Source organism: Elaeis guineensis, chromosome 4 (assembly GCF_000442705.2).
Source record: "Elaeis guineensis isolate ETL-2024a chromosome 4, EG11, whole genome shotgun sequence".
Classification (NCBI taxonomy): domain Eukaryota; kingdom Viridiplantae; phylum Streptophyta; class Magnoliopsida; order Arecales; family Arecaceae; genus Elaeis; species Elaeis guineensis.
Window position 1 is genome coordinate 77,142,393 of NC_025996.2, and position 21,300 is coordinate 77,163,692.

The following is a 21,300-nucleotide window of genomic DNA, read 5'->3' on the forward strand; positions in this document are numbered from 1 at the left end:
TTAATCGTTGACCATTAACTTTAAAGATAACACCATTACTTGGGTTTTCAATCTCAACAGCTCCGTGTGAAAAAACTTTCTTTACTAAAAATGGTCCTGTCCATCTAGACCTAAGCTTTCCTGGAAACAGATGTAATCTAGAGTTATATAAGAGCACCTTTTGTCCGATATTGAAAGTTTTTCTTATAATTGATTGATCATGAAATGCTTTGGTTCGTTCCTTGTATATCCTTGCATTTTCATAGGCTTCATTTCTAAGTTCTTCTAATTCATTCAATTGAAGCTTCCTATGGTTTCCAGCGTCGTTCAAATTTGTATTTAGTTGTTTGATGGCCCACATGGCTTTGTGTTCTATCTCAATAGGCAAGTGACATGGTTTACCAAACACAATCCTATAAGGAGACATTCCTAGATTGGTCTTGAAAGCGGTTCGGTATGCCCAAAGTGCATCAATCAATTTCAAAGACCAATCCTTTCTATTGGCACTAACAGTTTTTTCCAGGATCTGTTTGATTTGTCGGTTTGACACTTCAACTTGCCCACTAGTTTGAGGATGATATGGTGTGGCCAATTTGTGGGTGACATTATACTTTTTCATCAATGTTGCAAAAGGTCGGTTACAAAAATGGGTTCCCCGATCACTAATGATTGCCCTAGGAATACCGAAACGGGATAGAATATTTTCTTTAAGAAACTTAATGACCATTTTGCTATCGGGTGTTCTACATGCAATTGCTTCTACCCATTTTGAAACATAATCAACTGCTACTAGAATGTATTCATTTCCAAAGGAATTTGGAAATGGTCCCATGAAATCGATCCCCCAAACATCAAAAACTTCAACTACCAAGATTGGGTTGAGTGGCATCATGTGTCGCTTGGTGATTCGGCCCATTTTCTGACATTGAGCACAACTTTTACAATATTCATGAGCATCCTTAAATAAATTGGGCCAATAAAAACCACATTGGAGAACCTTAGCAGCAGTTTTCTTAGACGCGAAGTGACCCCCACATGCTTGATCATGACAAAAAGATAAAATATTCATGACTTCGTTATCTGGGATACACCTTCTAATAATTTGATCAGGACATTGTTTAAAAAGATAAGGATCATCCCAAATGAAATACTTCACTTGGGCAAAAAATTTATATTTATCCTGCTTAGTCCAATGAGAAGGTATCTTGCCTATGGCTAAATAATTTACAATATCAGCAAACCAAGGTTCAGTAGACACAGACATGAGTTGCTCATCTGGGAAAGATTCATTGATGGGTGGTTCACTAGATGGTGCAACTGGAATTCGGGACAAATGATCTGCTACAATGTTCTCAGTGCCTTTCTTGTCCCTAATTTCTAGGTCAAATTCTTGAAGGAGCAAAATCCATCTGATTAAGCATGCCTTGGCATCCTTCTTTGCTAGGAGATGTTTAATGGCTGAGTGATCGGTGTAAACAATGGTGTGGGTCCCAACCAAATAAGATCTAAATTTCTCTAAAGCAAAGACAACGGCAAGGAACTCCTTCTCAGTTGTGGTGTAGTTAAGCTGCGCATCATTTAAGGTTTTACTTGCATAATATATCACTCTAGGCAGCTTATTTATTCGTTGACCTAAGATTGTGCCCACAACATGATCGGACGCATCACACATTAATTCAAATGGTTCAGACCAGACGGGAGGATGAATGATTGGAGCTGATACAAGTGCATTTTTTAGAAATTCAAAGGATTCCAAGCACTCATGAGTAAATTCAAATTTGGTATCTTTTGCCAAAAGATTAGTCAGTGGACGTGCTACTTTGCTAAAGTTGGCAATAAACCTTCTATAGAATCCAGCATGACCTAAAAATGAACGTATTTCTTTCACAGATTTAGGTGGTGGAAGACTTGCAATTAGATCTATTTTGGCCTTGTCCACTTCAATCCCCTTTTTAGAAATGACATGGCCAAAACTATTCCCTGTTTGACCATAAACTGACATTTTTCCCAGTTGAGAACTAAGTGCTTCTCCTTACATCGTTCTAGAACTAATTGCAGGTGATTCAGACACTCAGAGAAGGTTAGGCCAAAAACAGAAAAGTCATCCATAAAAATTTTTAGAAATCATTCTATCATATCTGAAAACATGCTGATCATGCATCTCTGGAAGGTTGCCGGTGCATTACATAGTCCAAAGGGCATTCGTCTATAGGCAAAAGTATCAAATGGACAGGTGAATGTAGTCTTTTCTTGATCTTCAGCGGCTATGGGGATCTGGTTGTAACCGGAGTATCCATCAAGAAAACAGCAAAACTCTTGTCCGGCTAGTCTTTCCAACATTTGATCAATAAATGGCAAAGGAAAGTGATCTTTCCTTGTCGCAGCATTCAACTTTCTATAGTCTATACAGACCCTCCATCCCGTTTGGGTCCTAGTTGGGATAAGTTTGTTTGCATCATTTTGGACCACTGTTACCCCAGATTTCTTGGGTACTACTTGAACTGGGCTTACCCAAGAGCTATCAGAAATAGGATAAATTATTCCACTATCTAGGAGTTTTAGAATCTCCTTTTTAACTACATCCTTCATAACTGGATTAAGCCTTCTTTGGGCTTCTCTTGTTGGTTTAGCCTCTTCCTCTAAGTATATTCTATGTTGAACTATAGAAGGGCTTATTCCTTTGATATCTGCTATGGTCCAACCTATTGCCTCTTGATTTGCTTTTAGAACTGACAATAACTCCTCCTCTTGCTTGGGATCTAGGTCTGATGCAATAATTACAGGCAAAGTTTCTTTGGGTCCTAGATATGCATACTTGAGATGTTCTGGGAGGGGCTTCAGTTCTAAAATGGGTGCTTCCTCTATCGATGGTTTAGGTGATGAGTTCACCATCTCAATGATTGGTTCAGTAGGAAGTGTCGATTCCTGATTAATCTGATTTTCTTTAAGTATTTCATTGACATCCTCAGACTCATAGATTAACCAGGGGTTAGACTCTAGGTCGACTTCATCATCACTAATGTCAATGGATTCATAAATACCATCTTGGACTACATTGACATCAGCATGAGAAGAGGATTCCTGTTCTAAGTTAAAAACATTAAGCTCAATGGTCATATTCCCAAAGTATAACTTCATTAGACCATTTCGACAATTGATTTCAGCATTGACCGTAGCTAAGAATGGTCTTCCTAAAATGACAGGTATATGTCCTTTAGGATTCGCAACTGGCTCAGTCTCTAAAACAATAAAATCTACAGGAAAAATGAAATTTTCAACCTTTATCAGAACATCCTCGACCATTCCCTTAGGGATCCTGAGAGATCTATCGGCTAACTGTAATGTGATCCCAGTAGGTTGAAGTTTTTCTAATCCTAGTTGTTCATACACCGAATATGGAAGGATATTCACACTAGCTCCTAGATCTAGCAAGGCCTTTTTTATATTGGTTTCTCCAATAACACAAGAAATTGTTGGAGCTCCAGGGTCCTTATATTTAATTGGCACATGGCTAGATAGGTATGAACTGACACTTGCAGCCAAAAATGCTTTCTTTGGTACATTAGTGGTCCTTTTCCTAGTACAGAGATCTTTTAAAAATTTGGCATAAGTTGGAACCTGATGGATTATATCTAAAAGAGGAATATTAACTTGGACTTGTTTAAATACCTCTAAAATTTTATCTAAATGTTCAGATTTATTGGATTTCAGTCTGTTTGGAAAAGGAGCTCTAGGACTTTTAAGTACTGGACTAGGTGAATTTTCAGTTTCTGGTGCTTGAGGTTGAAAGGTAGTAGTTTTAGAAGGTGACTCGGCAGATGAGTCATCTATATCATCAAGTGCAACTACCTTATTGTCTATTTGTTTTCCTGATCTTAAGGTATGAATGGCATTTACACCATTAACTTGGTTTCCTTGTTGGGGTCGTGGATCATTTTGGTTCCTAGGATTTGGCTCAGGTTGGCTAGGTAACCTACCATGTTCTCGTTCACTAATGGTCAAAGCCAGCTGACTTACTTGCATTTCCAGACAGGCTATAGCTTGGGTGTTATTATTTATGAGTTGATCCATGGTTTGCATAAAGTTGGTATGTGTCTTCATCATGGCTTCTAGGCTTTTCTCTAAAGAGGTAATTTTCTTGTCATTATCATGGAAGCCTGGCGGGTTGTTCATTACTGGGTTGGACCGTAGATTTTGCTGATTGAAATTTGGATTGCCTACATTAGGATTCTGGGACCATGAGAAATTCGGGTGATTCCTCCAACCTGGGTTATATGTGGGTGCATAAGGATTGTTCAATGGTCCTTGATAGGTGGCATTCACCTGTGCACACTCATTCGAGTAGGAACATTCTTCTAAGACATGGTCTGGTGCATTGCACCCTTTACATATGGGTGCAGATATTTGATTTACATTGGCTGGTCTCTGTAATTCTAAGGCTTCCAATCTACGTGTTAAGGTTGCAATCTTGGCCTCTGATGCTAGGGTTGGTTGAATTTGATGCATTCCTCCTCTTGAAGGTGTAGCTTTTTCAGGTTCCCTAGTTGTTTCCCACTGTAAATTTTTCTCGGCTAGGTCTTCTAAGAATTGCCAAGCTTCAGTAGTTTCTTTGTCCATAAATTGGCCTTGGCACATGGACTCTAGCATGGTTCTTGAGTTTGAATCTAACTCCTCATAGATGATCTGGCATAGTCTCCAAGTTTCTATTCCATGGTGTGGGCATTGGGTCAAAAGATTCTTGAAACGATCAAAATACTTCCAAAATGATTCACCAGCTAGTTGGTAAAATTGATTTATTTCATTCCTAATCCTAGCTATTTTATGATGGGGAACATACTTTTTTAAAAATGTTCTCACAAAGCCCTCCTAGGTAGTGACAGAATAGTTTGGCAGACTATAAAGCCACTTCTTAGCATTGTCCTTAAGGGCAAAGTTGATTAATCTAAGTTTGACCTCATCCTCTATTAATTGCAGTTTCATGGTTGCACATACCTCCTCAAATTCTCTAATAAATATATAAGCATCCTCTAATCCTGTGAATTTTGGAAGTATATTTATGATTTGAGGTTTGATTTCAAAATTGTTAGCTGTGGATTGTGGCAACCTGATACAAGATGGTTGGATGGAGCCAACTGGATAACACAAATCTTTAAGGGTCATGGGTTGGATTGGTTCAGCCATTGGAACAACAGGAATTGACTCAATCCTAACTAGACGACCTTATCTTGTTAATGGGTTGATGCCCTTAGATTAATTATGAAAATGCAAATGCAAATAAACAAGATGACCAAGAATGTAAAAGATTTTAATTTAATTTTTTTTTTTTATCTTGATATTTTACTTCACGATTATGAAATGTCTTTTGTTTTGTTTTTTTTTTTTTTTGTGATTAAGTAAATTCAAATGATTAGGTCTAAAGGAAAAGTAATTAACTAAAAATAATAAAAGAGAAATTAGAAGCGTACCTGAGTTTTCCAGCAATCACCAACTAAATATAGAAACCTAAAGGAAAAAGAAAGAGAGTTATAAAGCACGAAGAACAAATATTTGAAAATAATTTAAAATGCCAATTCTCCGGCAACGGCGCCAAAAACTTGATGTGCAAATCTTAAAATTTGTAAATAAAACCGCAAGCGCACGGTGTGCGGAGTAGCACGACCAGCGAGTACGGGTCGATCCCACAGAGACTTGGTTTTAAAAATGATTTTCAAATCTATGCTCAAGCGAGCTTTAACAAAAATCGAAAGTCGAAAGTTGTTTGCTAAAGACAATAAGACTAAGGATCTAGGGTTTTTGAATCCACTAGATCTAGATTAGGGAATTCTACCTAGAATTTTTTTATTGATCCTAACGACTACTCCTCTTGTCTTTCCCAAGCATAGATTATGAAGGGACTAAGGCCCAACGATAACCCATCAAGATTCTTTACAGGGGAGTAGTAACTAGGATCCTTTAGGATTTTCTCCTCCTATGCACTGAATCAAGCATGAACTATGAAGGGACTCTGACCCAACTGTAGTTCATCAAAAATTCTTGGCAAAAGAGGAAGAAAAAGAAACCCTAAGAAAAAGAAAGAACCCTATGTAAAATCCCTACTCATGATCTAGCTTCATCGCAAACCCTAGAAGGGATGCTTAGCTAGACATGATCTAAATCTACTTGCAAAATTTAAATGCAGAAAAATAAACTACCCTAATTTCATAAATTAAACTATCCTAATTGCATAAATTTAAACTGCATAATTTAAACTAACCTAATTGCATAAAATTAAATTGCATAAATTAAACTATCCTAATTGCAAGAAAAATAAATTGCATAATGTAAAGAGATGAAATTGCATAAAAATAAGATTTTATATATAAAAAAAAAATTATTACAAAAATCTCAAAGCTCGAGGCTTGAAAAGAGAGCTAAAAACCCCAGTATCTAGGGTTACAAGCTTGATCCGAAGGAAGAATAATAACACAAGGGCCTTTGGGGGCTTTTTATAGGCATTTGGGGGTTATAAGGTTTTCAAAACTTTAGATGTGGGACTAAGAGATTTTAGAGGGTTGTTAGGAGGGTTTAGGGGCTCAAATCTCGCTCAAAAAGCACTTAAATCCATCAAGAAACCCTAGAAATTGTTTCAGCCGTCCGATCTTCATCTAAAGGACCCAATTTATCTAATAAATCAAGCTGGAAACGATTCTGGCCGTCGGATCAAGATCTGGATGAAGCGCTACCGTTGGATCGCGCTGCAGAGATGGGATCAGGTCGGATGCGTTGCGGACCGTCCGATCAAGGTGCTGGAAGATTTCGTCCGTTGGATCGCGCTGCAGAAGGATCCCGTGTTGTCCTAGTGTTTATTGCTTCTTGCAATTGCCTTGATTACGGTTGGATCTTGACCGGCTGCGATGGTGGCCGTCCGATGGTGCAAAAATATTGAGCGTTGGATCTTGATCAGGAAAGATCGGACCATTGAGTGATGTGAAGTTACCAGGTTGCCCTTCGGACCTTCTTCTCTCTCCTCATGAGCCCTGGACCGCGCACATAGATCGGGTTCGCGATGCATTGCGGTGAGCCGAGACTCGCTGATTGGTTGGTTTATGGTGCGCCGATGGATCCATGGTCCATGCGCCTGTTGCTGTGGACCAGGCGGCTAACCAGATCACTAAATAAATTGATTTTTGATCAATTTTGATCTGATTTGACTCGGGTTTGACCCAATTGAGTCTTCTTTCTTCATTCTTTAATTTCTGGGTCAATTTAACTCCGTTTTGCATAAAATTTATGCCGTTGGAATCCTCTTTCCTTGTTCTTTCTATTGATTAATTTTTTTTCTATAAAATATAATAACAAGTATCAATTTCCTAATTAAATTAGATAATTTAGATATTAATTGATACTTTTTATGTCAATTTGTGACATAAATCAGCTATCTTTCGATAGGCCATGAAATTACTCTTTCCAAGAAGGATTGTCCGACATCTCTTGAGGAGAGAGAGCGCATGAGTAGAATACCATATGCTTCGGTAGTGGGATCTATCGTGTATGCTATGACATGTACGAGGTCGGATGTGGCCTATTCACTAGGGGTAGTGAGTAGGTACCGATCAGATTCGGGTGAGAAGCATTGGAAGATTGCAGAAGCAATTCTTAAGTATTTGAGAAATACTAAAGACCAATGACTTATCTATGGAGACTCTGATCTAAAACTTATGGGATATACTGATTTCAATTTTTAGTCAGATTGTGATGACAGCAGAAGCGTGTCAGGCTATGCATTTATCTTGAATAGAGGAGCTGTCTGCTGGAAAAGTTTCAAGTAATATACTGTGGTTGATTCTGTATGTGAAGCAGAATACATTGCTGCATCAGATACTGCAAAGGAGGCGATGTGGTTGTGAAAGTTCATTATCGAACTGGGAGTTGTACCTTTCATTGATGATCCTGTCCTGCTGTATTGTGATAGCTCCAATGCCATAGCTCAGGTGAAAGAACCTAAGTCGCATCATTGCACTAAACATGTTCTGCACCACTATTACCTAGTATGAGAGATCATAAACCAAGGTGACGTTGAGCTTCAGAAGATCGACGGAAAGGAGAACCTAGCCGACCCCTTCATTAAAGCTCTCAGGATCAAAGAGTTCGATGACTTCAAATGAAAAATGGGTATAAGATACTATCCCGATTGACTTTAGTCCAAGTTGGAGTTGTTGGAAATTGTGTTTTAAAATCAATTGTGTGACGATTGAGTTCATCTTTGTATATGAATTATTGATTATTGAATAATAGTTATTCTGATATTTTTTATCACAAAGTGATATCTTTCTTGAACTCTTGTACTGTGATGAAGTCCCTAGAACTATGCTAGTGTACGATAAAGAGAGGATTTATCGTATAGTTCTTAAACAAGTTTGCGATCAAATGATACGTCATTACGGGATGATGACGTTTATCGAGTGAAGGTCATTGTGTGCCATATGGGTTGGTTGTCCTCTTAACCAAGAAGTGTGGTGACACTGGTATGGCATACAGGTGAGATGTAAGGGTACATAGTCACTGAATAAGTGACTCACCTGCTGAGCATTCTGCTGTCAAGAGCTACTCACAAAATACATAGGTATAAATGTCCTTCAGATTTGAGATCATCATAGTGACTTGCAAGCAACTCACTGTGCTTTGATGCTGACCTACCTGGATTTTTAATGCAGTGACGGAAGACTATTAGGTACAGTCAAGTACTTATGAAGTCTGTGTATGGATCAAGATGGGATTGACCTCTTCGAATTATTGGAGTTGATGTATCACTGTATTTTATTTTAGTAAAGCCTTGGCCAGGGTAATCCATGAGATGGATTTGAAAGGTTGAAATACAATGTGGATGAAGCAATCTCGGTTGACAGTTAACCTGAGACCATCCTAGATTATCCAAGGTCAAAAAAATGAATTATGCGGTAACCATGAGTATGGATTCTAAAATATTTCTTTGTGATAATTCAACCTATCTAGATATCAGGAACCATTGCTAGATGGTATCTCGATTAGTGCAGAAATTGGTTCCTGTACTACTGGCTTAGTGTTTGAACCTATGGAGTCATGCACACAAGTCAGACAAAGTAGGAAGAAATTAACCTATATTTATATGTCCAATCTGAAAGTACTTAACTTGATTGAACATATAAGCTAACTTGATTGAGAATTGAGTTATTGGTCAAATGAGATTGAAGAGTTGACTATGTCTAGCTAGCACTACACATGAGGTTCAGGTTCAATCTTGGAGATTAACAATTTTTATCTATGATCTATAGAACATATGAAAGATTAAATTTAAGTACTAATTAATTTTATATTAGATCTGAATTAATTAGATATAAATAGGTCTAAAATCTAAGTTAGACTTGGTACAAAAGTCCTAAAGAGTTTAGGATTGACAGCCTTTCGAAATTATTTCGAACCAGCTTTGAATCAGATTTAAATCGGACCTATTTTGGATGAGATATTAGTATTCCTACTTGCACTGAGAATACTCACTCATGAAGCACAACCAAAAATTAATTTGATCCTTATTTGGAGCATCTCAAGTGGGTGTGGGAGTGGGTGCAAAGTGGATGTCATAAGTGATGGCTATTATATCTCATGTAGGAGTCCTTCTTTCATGAGTATTGGACCAATTCGAATCAGATTTGAATAAAGAGTCCTCCTCTCATTGGATCATGAGAATCATCTATAAATAGAGAGGGTTTCTACTTATGGATGAGAGAAGAGAATAGAATAGTAAACAAATCAAATTGAGAAAAGAGAAAAAGAGAGAAAGACAGGCATGTGAAGAGAGAGGTCCTTCATTTTCTACATCTCTCCCTTTGTTGCTGCCCCCTCTCCTTGGGCATGGATCCTTCTTGGGCATCCTATCTGCTGGTGTGAGGTGTCACATCATCACATCTCATCCCTCGATTGATTGAGTTGCGAAGCCAATTGGATTGGAGTTCATCCTGCTTTCCTGCGGCGTCTGATGTGCATACGAAGTAGAGGATTTGCATATCCAGACCTCTGCAAAAGTTTATATCAGATAATTTGAGATTTGATCATTGGTTTTGCTACGATTCAGGTAAAGATTTGATCCATAAACAAGTAGAACATTAGAGAAAATTTTTTGTATGCAACCTGGGCATTCTGGAGGGAAACTGTTTCCTTCCCTTCAATCACTGATGGATGTAGGACTCATCAGTCATCATCTTAATGATTGATGATCTTTGAAGGATAGAGTTGAAATTGTTTTAATCCATCGAAAGGATTTTTGATGATATTGTAATGAAGATCACAATATATCTTACTACCAGATATAATGGAACCTATGGGATCACACATTAAGAGATTTAATCTTAAATTAATCAATTGGGCTTGTGAAGTTGTAATTGGATTAGGATTTAGTGAAATTCTATTGGATTTAGGAGAACTATGCTAGCACATAGTTAAATCAAATTCTTCTCGGGACTTAGATTCCTTATTAGATAAGGATTGGATCAAGTCTATAGCATTGAACCTAATCTAGATCTACTTTGATTTGGATTTCGAGTGGCACCTATTTAAGAGCCCAATAGGATTAGATCAAGCCAATGAGTTGGCAAACAAATCATTTTATTTTTCTCTCTTGATATTTCTTTTTTGGTGTGGATTAATTGGAAAGAGAAGAGGAGAGGAGATGCATGCCTCCTTTTCATTTTTGGAAAGTCCAAGGGGTGCAAGCCCCTTGGAGTTGGCAGAGAGAAAAAAGAGGGGCACGCCCCCTCTTTACTTTGGCATGGAAGAAGAAAGAGAGAGGGTCAACGCCCCCTTCTTGCCTCATAGGATGAGAGCGCCCCCTCATCTTGTCTTATAAGATGTGGGTGCCCTCTCTACTTGCCTTATAGGGTATGAGCCTTTTCAATTGGGCCTGATTTTGTTGGGAAGAAAATCAAATTAAAAGATAAGGGATCTTATGAGTTAAGGACTAGCCTTTTTAGCCTGATTGGAGTTTGATTTGGAATCAAGAAAAGGCTCTACTTAAGAGATGGTCTCTTAGGATTTGTATGAGAATTTAAAATTCAGATCTAAACCCCTCCCATCTCCATGCCATCCTCTCCTTCTCCTCTCTCTCCAATGCCCAAGAGTTGGGCGTCTCACTTTCTCACGTGCCTAAGGTGTTGGGTGATCTCTTCTACATCATGGAATAGGGAGAAAGGCTACAGTTCAAGTATCGAGATCGCTGACAGAGATTAATAGTTGATCAAAGATCTAAAAGGCTAAGATTCATCTTGGAGAAGATGAATCTAAAATGAGAAAAAAAGTTTAAGATTGATCCGATGGATATTTGTAGAGGTCGGACGCATTTGCAGCTCAAGAACCTTCAGATCTACAATTATCGACTATTGTGTATTTCGACCCGTGTAAGGTATTGAGATATAATCTCAATTTTTTTTTATTTTATTTTTAGATTATATGTATGTCTTAGATCTAGAGCTCGGATAGATATAGATTAGTTCTATTGCATGTGGGTTTAAAGGGTTTAACCTAAATCTATTTCTGCTGCTATTTCAAATCATTTTTGAAATCTATGCAAGCAAGTCTACCCATTTTCTAAAAGATGAGATCACTCTTTGGGTTGGCAATGGAGCAAGAGTTGCTACTGTAACCATCGAGATCTATCCTTTGCGACTACCATTAGGAATTAGTTCACTTTTGAAAGACTGCTATTTTATACCTATAGCTAGTAGAAATCTGATTTATGTATCTGTGCTGGCATAGGATAACTATATTTTTCATTTCAATAAAGATATGTATATAATTTATTTTGAAAATAAAATTATTGCACGTGCTTTCTTGATTAACGATCTTTATCATTTGTATGTGGATGCAAATGTTAATATTAATAAGTAAACTGTAAATGCTGTAGGGTTTAAGATACTTAGAGATAAGATTAGCCAAAAATATTTATGGCATCTTAGGCTAGGCCATATAGGAGAGGACAGGCTCAACAAATTAGAGAAAGGTTTCGAGAAGGATGCACCTCAGGTCAAAGAACTAAACACACAACTGTAGCTATGAATATATCGCTGATGAGAAGATAGATTTTCTTGTGATTGTTCATAAATGATCACACTCAGTACTTTTATTCTTAACAAGCACCTATACCTTCATTTTGGTATCTCCACATCATAGATTCAAAACTCATTTATCAAAAGAAAATGATCATAAACCAATCTTCCGGATCGATCACCGTTCTCGTGATGATCCTATGATCAGGAGCAATTTATGAGTTAACTAAGATTAATATATATCTCAAATTTTTAACTCTTGAGAATATGTATTATCTTACCCATTAACTCAATGGATGATTTACAGATACTATTAAATATAATATGAATAGAAATAACCTAATTTTATTAATATCAAAGTCAATTTACAAAATATACCCTTAACAGTGTTTTACAAGTGTCAGCCAATCTGGCTCTTAGGGCATATATCTAATAAACTCCTACTTGCACTAAAGCTAATTGACTACAAATCTAAGTTTCATCTTCTCAAGGTGGGCTTTAATCTTTTGCTGACTCAATTACTTTGTCAGTGGGTCAGCCACGTTGTCAGCGGTGTCGACTCTTTTCATCTCGACATATCTTTTCTCGAGATAATCACAGATGTGGTGGAACCACTGCTCGATGTGCTTGGATTTCTAGTGAGACCTTAGCTTCTTAGCTAGGGCTATGGCATCGTTGTTGTTGCAGTAGAGTGAGACGATATCTGATGGCATCAAACCTAGCTTTGTAACAAACTTTTTGAACCAGAATGTCTCCTTCATAGCCTCCGACATGGTGATGTATGCTGCTTTTATGGTGGAGTCTGCAATCACAGTCTGCTTGGAACTCTTCCAGCTGACAGTACCACTATTGCATAAGAAGATGTTTCTTGATGTTGACTTTCGATCATCAGTATCAGACATGAAGTCTAAATTTGTATACCCCTGTACTTTAAGTTCTCCATTCCCAAAGATCAAAAATATATCCTTAGTTCTTCTAAAAAACTTAAGAATACATTTCATAAAAGTCTAGTACTCTTCATCTGGATTCGATTAATATCCGCTTATAATGCTCACAGCATGGGCGATATCAAGTCGTATACAAAGCATGACGTATATGAAGCTCCCTATGGCCGAAGCATAAGGGATCTTGCTCATGCATTAATCTCTTCCATTGTGTTGGAGCACATCATTTTGGAGAGATGAGTACCATGTATGAAGGATACCAGACCCTTCTTGGAGTTTTTCATGCTGAACCTCTTCAGCACCTCCTTAATGTACATCTTCTATGATAATCCTAGCATCCTACTAGATCTATCTTTATAGATCTTAATCTTTAAAATGAAGGATGCCTCTCCTAGGTCTTTCATGAAAAACTCTTTAGAAAATCAAACTTTGATTGAGGTTAATATGGGAATATCATTTTCAATTAGGAGGATGTCATCCACGTACAATACGAAGAACGTGACAGTGCTCCCACTAATCTTTTTGAAGATACATTGCTCCTTTTCATTCTTGATAAAATCAAATGATTTAATTACATTGTTGAAATGGGCATTCCAACTCTGAGATGCTTTCTTAAGTCCATAAATGGACTTTTGCAGTTTGCAAATTTTGGGATCACTATTATTGAAAGTGAAATCAAGCAGCTGTTCTTTATAGATATCTTTCTCAAGATATCTATTCAAGAACACCATTTTCACATCCATTTGCCATATTATATAATCAAAATATGCTGCAATAGCAAGTAGTGTGTGGATGGACTTAAGCATGGCTACAAGTGAGAAGGTTTTCTAATAGTCAACCCTTCACGCTGACTATACCCTTTTGCTACGAGCCTAGCTTTGAAGGTCTCTATCTTTCAATCTGCCCCTATCTTTCTCTTGAAGATTTATTTACATCCAATAGGTACAATACCTTCAGGTGGATCTATCAAGGTCCAGACTTGGTTTGAGTGCATCAAGTCAATTTCTGACTCCATTGCCTCTAACCACTTCTTGGAGTCGATATCTGATATCACGTCATTATAGGTCTTGGGGTTGTTGCTCCTTGAATTGATTTTGATGATTATAAAGTATTTGAGGGGGTTACTAATAATTTTAGCTTGAAAAAAGATTTACTGTATTTCAGGACAAAATCATAATTTTATCAAGTTCTGATTCGAAAGCCTCAAGAGCAAGAACAGAAAATTTGTAATCTATTGGAGGCAATTTCAATATTTTTAGATATATATTTTGAAAGAAAATCATGTTTATATATTTGAGTCGACCCTATGAGTCGACTCATGTCAAAAGGGGCTGAACAGCACGCTGATTTTTTGACTAGCACACCCTGTGAGTCGACCCTATTAGTCGACCTCTGTACATGAGTTGACCCTATGAGTCGACCTCTGCTGCTGTGTAGGCCAAAATTATAGAATAGTCATTTTCTGTTCTATACCACAGAAGTCGACCCCATGAGTCGACTCATGTGCATGAGCCGACTCTATGAGTCAACCCCTATGACGGAAAAACTTCGCAACGGTTAGTTTTTAGCTCGTTTTGGCTGCATTTAATACCCATTTAATATGCTCCAACGGCTCTATTTCAGCCCAGATTACTCTCCACCATCATTTAAAGTTATAAAAAGGTACTAAAAGGAGAGAATTAAAAAGGTTTTAAAAATATTCTTCAAGCATTCAATTCAGCCCTAAGGAAAGAGCCCTCTTGAAGTTAAAGAAGCTTTTATTTTAAGTTCACCAACCCCTCAAGAGCTCATTCAAGTCTTCAACCACCTTGAGAAAAATAAAAAAATCTTGCTTTTCATTGTGTAAAGTGTATTTAAAGCTTTATTTGCTCATTAAAGGAGCTACATCTGTATTTTCGTGTGATTAACTGTTATACTCTATTTTTGAGTTGATATTTCATATTGGAAGGGTTCGAAAATATGAAAAGGTTGATCTGAACTTTGAATCAGATTATATTGGGTTGGCTTGTACCCAAAAAATAAGTGTTTAAGCTTGGAATAGCTATAGTCGGAGGTACCGACATTGTATTCTGGTTGAATACAGATTAGTAGATTTGAATTCTCAAGTTGGAGCTTGGGGAGTGGATATAGATGCAAGGTTGGCACCGAATCACTATAAATCTTTTTGTCTGTGTTGTGCTTACTTGCTCTCCTTTTAAATTTTCTTATCTTCTTGCATTCTTGTATCTAATTTCTACACCTTGCATTAATCTCTCTCTCCACATATTTCCTACTCATTGTTATATAATCCTCAGAGTTGTAAATTAATTTTAAATTTTTAGAAACCCAATTCACCCCTCCTCTTGGGTTGCATAGCTGGGCAACAAGTGGTATCAGAGCTCGGTGCTCTAGTCCTACTTTGATCTAACCATCAAAAAGCTAAAGATCTATGGCAACTCAAGTTAGTGCTTCACTAGTCGAGGAGCAGTCCACAAACTGACCTTCACTTTTTAATGGGTCAAATTATACCTATTGAAAAGCTCAGATGAAAATCTTTATTCAAGCACTTGACTATGATATGTAGAGTATCATAGTAAATAGACCACACACACTCACTAAAATAATTGATGGTGTGGAATCAACCAAACCCAAAAAAGAATGGGATGAGGTTGACAAGAAAATAGCTCAGCTTAATGCAAAAATCATGAATATCTTATATTGTGCTCTGGATGCTAATGAATTCAATCATATTTCAACATACATATTAGCTAAGAAAATATGGGATAGATTGAAAGTAACTCATGAAGGAACTAATCAAGTGAAGGAATCAAAAATTAACATACTTGTGCATAAATATGAACTTTTTAAAATGGAGCATGATGAATCAATAACTAAAATATTTACTCATTTTACTGATATTATTAATGGTCTAAAAAGTCTTGGTAAGTCTTATTCTAATAGTGATCTCGTGAGAAAGATTCTTAGATCTTTATCAAGGACTTGGGAGGCCAAAGTGACCGCAATCCAAGAAGCCAAAGATCTGAATATCTTATCCTTGGAGGAGCTTCTAGGATCGCTGATGACATATGAGCTAAGCATGAAACAACACCAAGAAGAAAATATCAAAAAGAAGAGAATAATCACCCTCAAATCCACTGCTCAATCTGATGAAGAATTCGGTGATACAGAAAATGAAGAGCAGGATGAAGAAATGATCCTCATTACTAGAAGGTTTAAGAAGTTTTTTAAAAAAAGAAGACAAGGAATGAGGAAGAGGCCACCTACAAAAGGAGAACATAGCAAAGAAAAGGATAAGGAGCAACCTCTTATTTGTTATGAATGTAAGAAATCCGGATACTTTAAGTCTGAATGCCCACAACTGAAGAAGGATCTCAAGAAGTACAAGAAGAAGGCCATGATGGCTACATGGAGCAGAAGTGATGAGTCAAGCTCTGAAGAAGAAGATTCAAATGAACAAGCCAACTTGTGCTTTATGGCACATGAAAATGAGGTAAACACTAAAACTCATATTGACTTTACCTTTGAAGAACTTCATGAAGCATTTTATGATCTAATTGATGAACTAAAGAAGCTAGGGAAAAGGTAAAGAACAAAGAATTAAAATCAAAGAATCAATCTTTACTAAAAGAAAATGAGAGTATTTCAAATGAAAAATCAATCCTGTCTCAAGAAAATTTGAACTTAAAAAATGAGATTGCCAAGTTAAAACCAATGGTTGAAAAGTTCACTTTAAGTTCAAATAAACTTCAAATAATACTTGACAATCAAAAGGCCATTTATGATAAAGCCGGTCTTGGATATAACCCTTTAAAGAAACAAAAACTTCTGAAAAATATCTTTGTAAACTTATCATGCAATAAGTTTTCAAATATGACTTGCTTTAAATGTGATAAAGTAGGACACAAATCCTATTCATATTTTTCTAACAAATCTAAAAATTTTAATGTAAAAAAAATATGGGTTCCAAAAGGAACCATTATGACTAACCAAAAAGGACCCAAGAAAACTTGGGTACATAAAGTCAAAACTTGATTCTTGTATGTAGGTGTGTCTTGCATCCCAAGGAATAAATCAAAAATGATATCTTGATAGCGGATGCTCAAGATACATGACTGGTGATGAATCTCAATTCATCACACTTGATGCTAAAAATAGAAGGATGGTCACCTTTGGAGACAATGGCAAAGGAAAAATCAACAGTATAGGTAACATTGGTATCACTCCCTCCAAGTATATTGAAAATATTTTATTAGTAGATGGTTTAAAACATAATCTATTAAGCATCGGTCAATTTTGTGATAAAAGATACAAAGTCATTTTTGAATCTTCATTTTGTATAGTAACTACTCCTATTAATGAAGGCATTAAATTTGTTGGACATAGACATGGTAATGTTTATATGGTAGATTTGAATGATCTTTCCAAAATAAACATGCAATGCCTAGTAGCCTTGAATGCCAAGATTAATGAGACTAGTTAGCTTTGGCATCGTAGGGTTGTACATATTAGCATGCATTCACTTTCAAAAGTTATTAAAAAGGAATTGGTTACCGGCTTACCCAAATTGAATTTTGGAAAGGATAGAATTTGTGATGTATACCAACTGGATAAACAAACAAGAGTCTCATTCAAATCTAAAAATATTATTTTAATTTTTAGGCCATTAGAACTATTGTACATGGGTTTATTTGGATCTACTAGAACTACTAGTCTAGGTAGAAAATGATATGGTTTTATAATTATTGATGATTTCTCTCGTTTTACATTGGTCTTCTTTTTGGCACATAAGGATGAAACTTTTCATATTTTCTCAAAATTTTATCAAAAAGTCACAAATGAAAAAAGTTTTTCAATTCAAAATATTCGAAGTGATCATAGAACCAAATTTAAAAATTAAGATTTTAAAAATTTTTATGATGAAAAATGTATTGACCATAAGTTTTCAGCACCTAGGACACCCCAACAAAATGGGATAGTAGAAAGAAAAAATAGAACCCTTGAAGAAATGGCCCATACCATGCTATGTGAAAGCAAACTTTCAAGATATTTTTGGGTGGAAGCAATTAATACGACATATTACATAGTAAACTGTGCTTTAATTAGATCAATTTTAAAGAAAACTCCTTATGAGCTTTGGAAAGAAAGAAAACCAAACATTGCATATTTTCATGTTTTTGGTTACCGATATTTTGTTTTGAACAATGGTAAAGAAAGACTAGGAAAATTTGATGCAAAATCTGATGAAGCAATTTTTCTTGATTACTCTTCTTCTAGCAAAGTTTTTAGAGTTTTCAACAAAAGAACTTTAGTAGTAGAGGAGTCAATACATGTTGTTTTTGATGAAACTAACGATCTTCCTTTAAGAAAGAATGAAGGTATTGATGATGCAGATCCTCTTATAAAAGAGATGAAGGAGATCACTCTAAAAGACTTAACAATTCAAAATGATAAAGAATATGAAAACAAACAGGATGATGAAGGTGAAGAACAACAAGAACAACCTCAAGGTATAAATGATCTACCCAAAGAATGGAGGTATGATCACAATCACCCCAAGAAACTGATCATTGGTGATCCTACACATAGAGTAAGAATTCGTTCTTTACTTAGAGATGCATACAATTATTTTGCATTTGTTTCTCATCTTGAACCTAAAACCATAGATGAAGCTGAAAAAGATTATAATTGGATAAATACAATGCAAGAAAAACTTAATCAATTTGAAAGAAATAATGTATGAACTTTAGTATCAAGACCTAAAAATTATTCAGTAATTGGCACAAAATGGGTATATAGGAATAAATTGGATGAATATGGAAATGTGATAAGAAATAAAGCTAGATTGATAGCAAAAGGTTATAATCAAGAAGAAGGAATTGATTTTGATGAGACCTTTGCACCTGTTGCTAGATTAGAAGCAATTAGACTTCTACTTGCATATGCTTGCTTTATGAATTTTAAGTTATTCCAAATGGATGTCAAAAGTACTTTTCTAAATGGATATATTGTTGAAGAAGTTTATGTAGAACAACCTCCCGATTTTGAAAATCATACTTTTCCTAATCATGTTTTTAAATTAAATAAAGTATTATATGGTTTGAAACAAGCACTTAGGGCTTGGTATGAAAGGCTAAGTAAATTTTTACTTAATAATGATTTTTTTTCAAGAAGAAATGTAGACACAACCCTTTTTATTAAAAGAAGTTAAGATGATATCTTAGTTATTCAAATATATATCGATGACATTATTTTTGGATCTACTAATGAAACTCTTTGTTAAGATTTTGCTAAGCTCATGTAGGGAGAGTTCGAGCATGATGGGAGAACTTACATTCTTCCTCAGACTCTAAATCAAACAAATAAAGGAAGGAATTTCTATCATTCAAAGCAAATATACAAGAGAACTACTCAAAAGATTTAGAATGGAGGGCTCCAAAGTAATTGGTACACCCATGAGCCCATCATGTAAGTTTGACAAGGATGAAGGAGGTAAAAATATAGACTTAAAATTTTATAGAGGCATGATTGGTTTTCTATTGTACTTAACTACTAGTAGATCAGATATTATGTTTAGTGTTTGTCTTTGTGCTCGTTTTCAATCAAATTCAAAAGAATCACACTTGAATGCAGTTAAAAGAATTCTTAGATACTTAAATGGTACACAAACTTTAGGACTATGATATTCTAAAGACTCATCAATTGACTTAATAGGATATTCAGATGCTGATTTTGCTGGATGTAGATTAGATAGAAAAAGTACTAGTAGAACTTGCTAATTTTTTGGAGTTAACTTAATCTCTTGATTTAGCAAGAAGCAAAACTCGGTAGCACTGTCTACGGCTGAGGCCGAATACATTGCAGTTGGAAGTTGTTGTGCTCAGATCTTATGGATTAAGCAACAACTTGAGGACTTTGGCATCAAACTCAATGAAACTCCCATAAGATGTGATAACACTAGTGCTATAAATCTAACTAAAAATCTAATTCAGCATTCTAAATCAAAATATATTGAAATTAGACATCATTTCATAAGAGAACATATCTAAAATAAAGATATAATTCTTAATTATGTTTGTACTAAAAAATAATTGGCTGACATCTTTATCAAGGCCTTAAGTGAAGATAGATTTTATAAAATTAGGAGAGAACTAGGAATCCTTAATCCATCAGCTTAAGTATCTCTTTGATTCCAAGTTCTTAATATCAAAAATTCATTGAACCAAATTTATTGAGGTCAATTCTCATTTTTTTGGGGGGCTCAAAAGCTCAAAACTATCCTTCACATGATCAATATCTGGGTAAACATCTTTCTCTCAGAGTTTTAATTTTTTTTTAAATTTTTTCTTCATTCTTTTGAATTTTTCTGTGCCATGAGTCGACCCCCAGGGTCGACCCTATGGTAAACTTGTAATTCTGTCAAAACCCTTCGGACGCTCTCTTCTTATTGGAAAGCTTTCTTTGAGCTGACTCAGCCCTTCATCTTCTTCCTCCCACCGAACTAAAAGCTCTCCCTCTCTTCTTCCTCAAACCGAAGTTTTCTCTCGAATCTCTCATCCCACCAATTTTCACCCTTCAAATCGTCCGTTTAGGAACTAACTTCTTCTTCTCTTTCTTCCTCATTTGGGGTGGTTCGAGCTTGCCCTAGAATCATCCCCTTTTCTCCAAATCGATGATTTAACTCCCCAAATCTTTGCTTTTTTCCTTCTAAAATCCTTTCCTCTCTACCTCACATTTAGTCTCCCAAGTTTCTTTCAAGTCTCTCTTAACCTAATGGCTCCCAAAATGAAGCTACCGGAAAGAAAGAAATCCGTTCGCGGGTTGGAAGAGAGTGTGCACAGAAAGAGATTTGCAGTCGAGCCCTCTCCTGCTCCAATCCTAGCTCCATGTTCTGCTTCAGCTTCTACTCAGTCCCCAATTAGCCCAAGCAAGGTACCTCTCTCTGATCGAAAAGTGGAATCCAAAAAAAATATTGATTTCAAGTTTTTTGAAAAAGAAAGGTTCTCTATTGGATTGAAGATTAAGAATCAAGGATGAGAATTTTACTGCTCTTTAAAGAAAAATACTTATGTCGATTTGGTCAGAGAATTTTACTTAAATTTGAGCTATTATAATGGAACAGTAAAATCTATAGTAAAAGGTGTTGATATTATTCTTGATCTATTGCATTTGGGATAGATACTGCATTTACCTTGTGAAGGCTATACCAATATGGAGCTCCCAATCAAAGAAGAAGGAATTAATGTTATCTTAGGAAGAATTTTTACTAAAAATTTGAATAAATTAGAAGCAAAAATTCTTTCTGTTGAAATGAGGCTGTTACATCA

At 36.0% G+C, this 21,300-nt stretch overlaps 1 non-coding gene across 1 annotated transcript; it reads left to right on the forward strand.

Moving 5' to 3' along the window:
* Window positions 1-4,684: 4,684 nt before the first annotated feature.
* Window positions 4,685-4,791, forward strand: LOC140857615 (small nucleolar RNA R71). Its single transcript, XR_012141107.1, has one exon. It is a non-coding gene; the product is annotated as a small nucleolar RNA R71 (small nucleolar RNA).
* The last annotated feature ends 16,509 nt before the right edge of the window (window positions 4,792-21,300 follow it).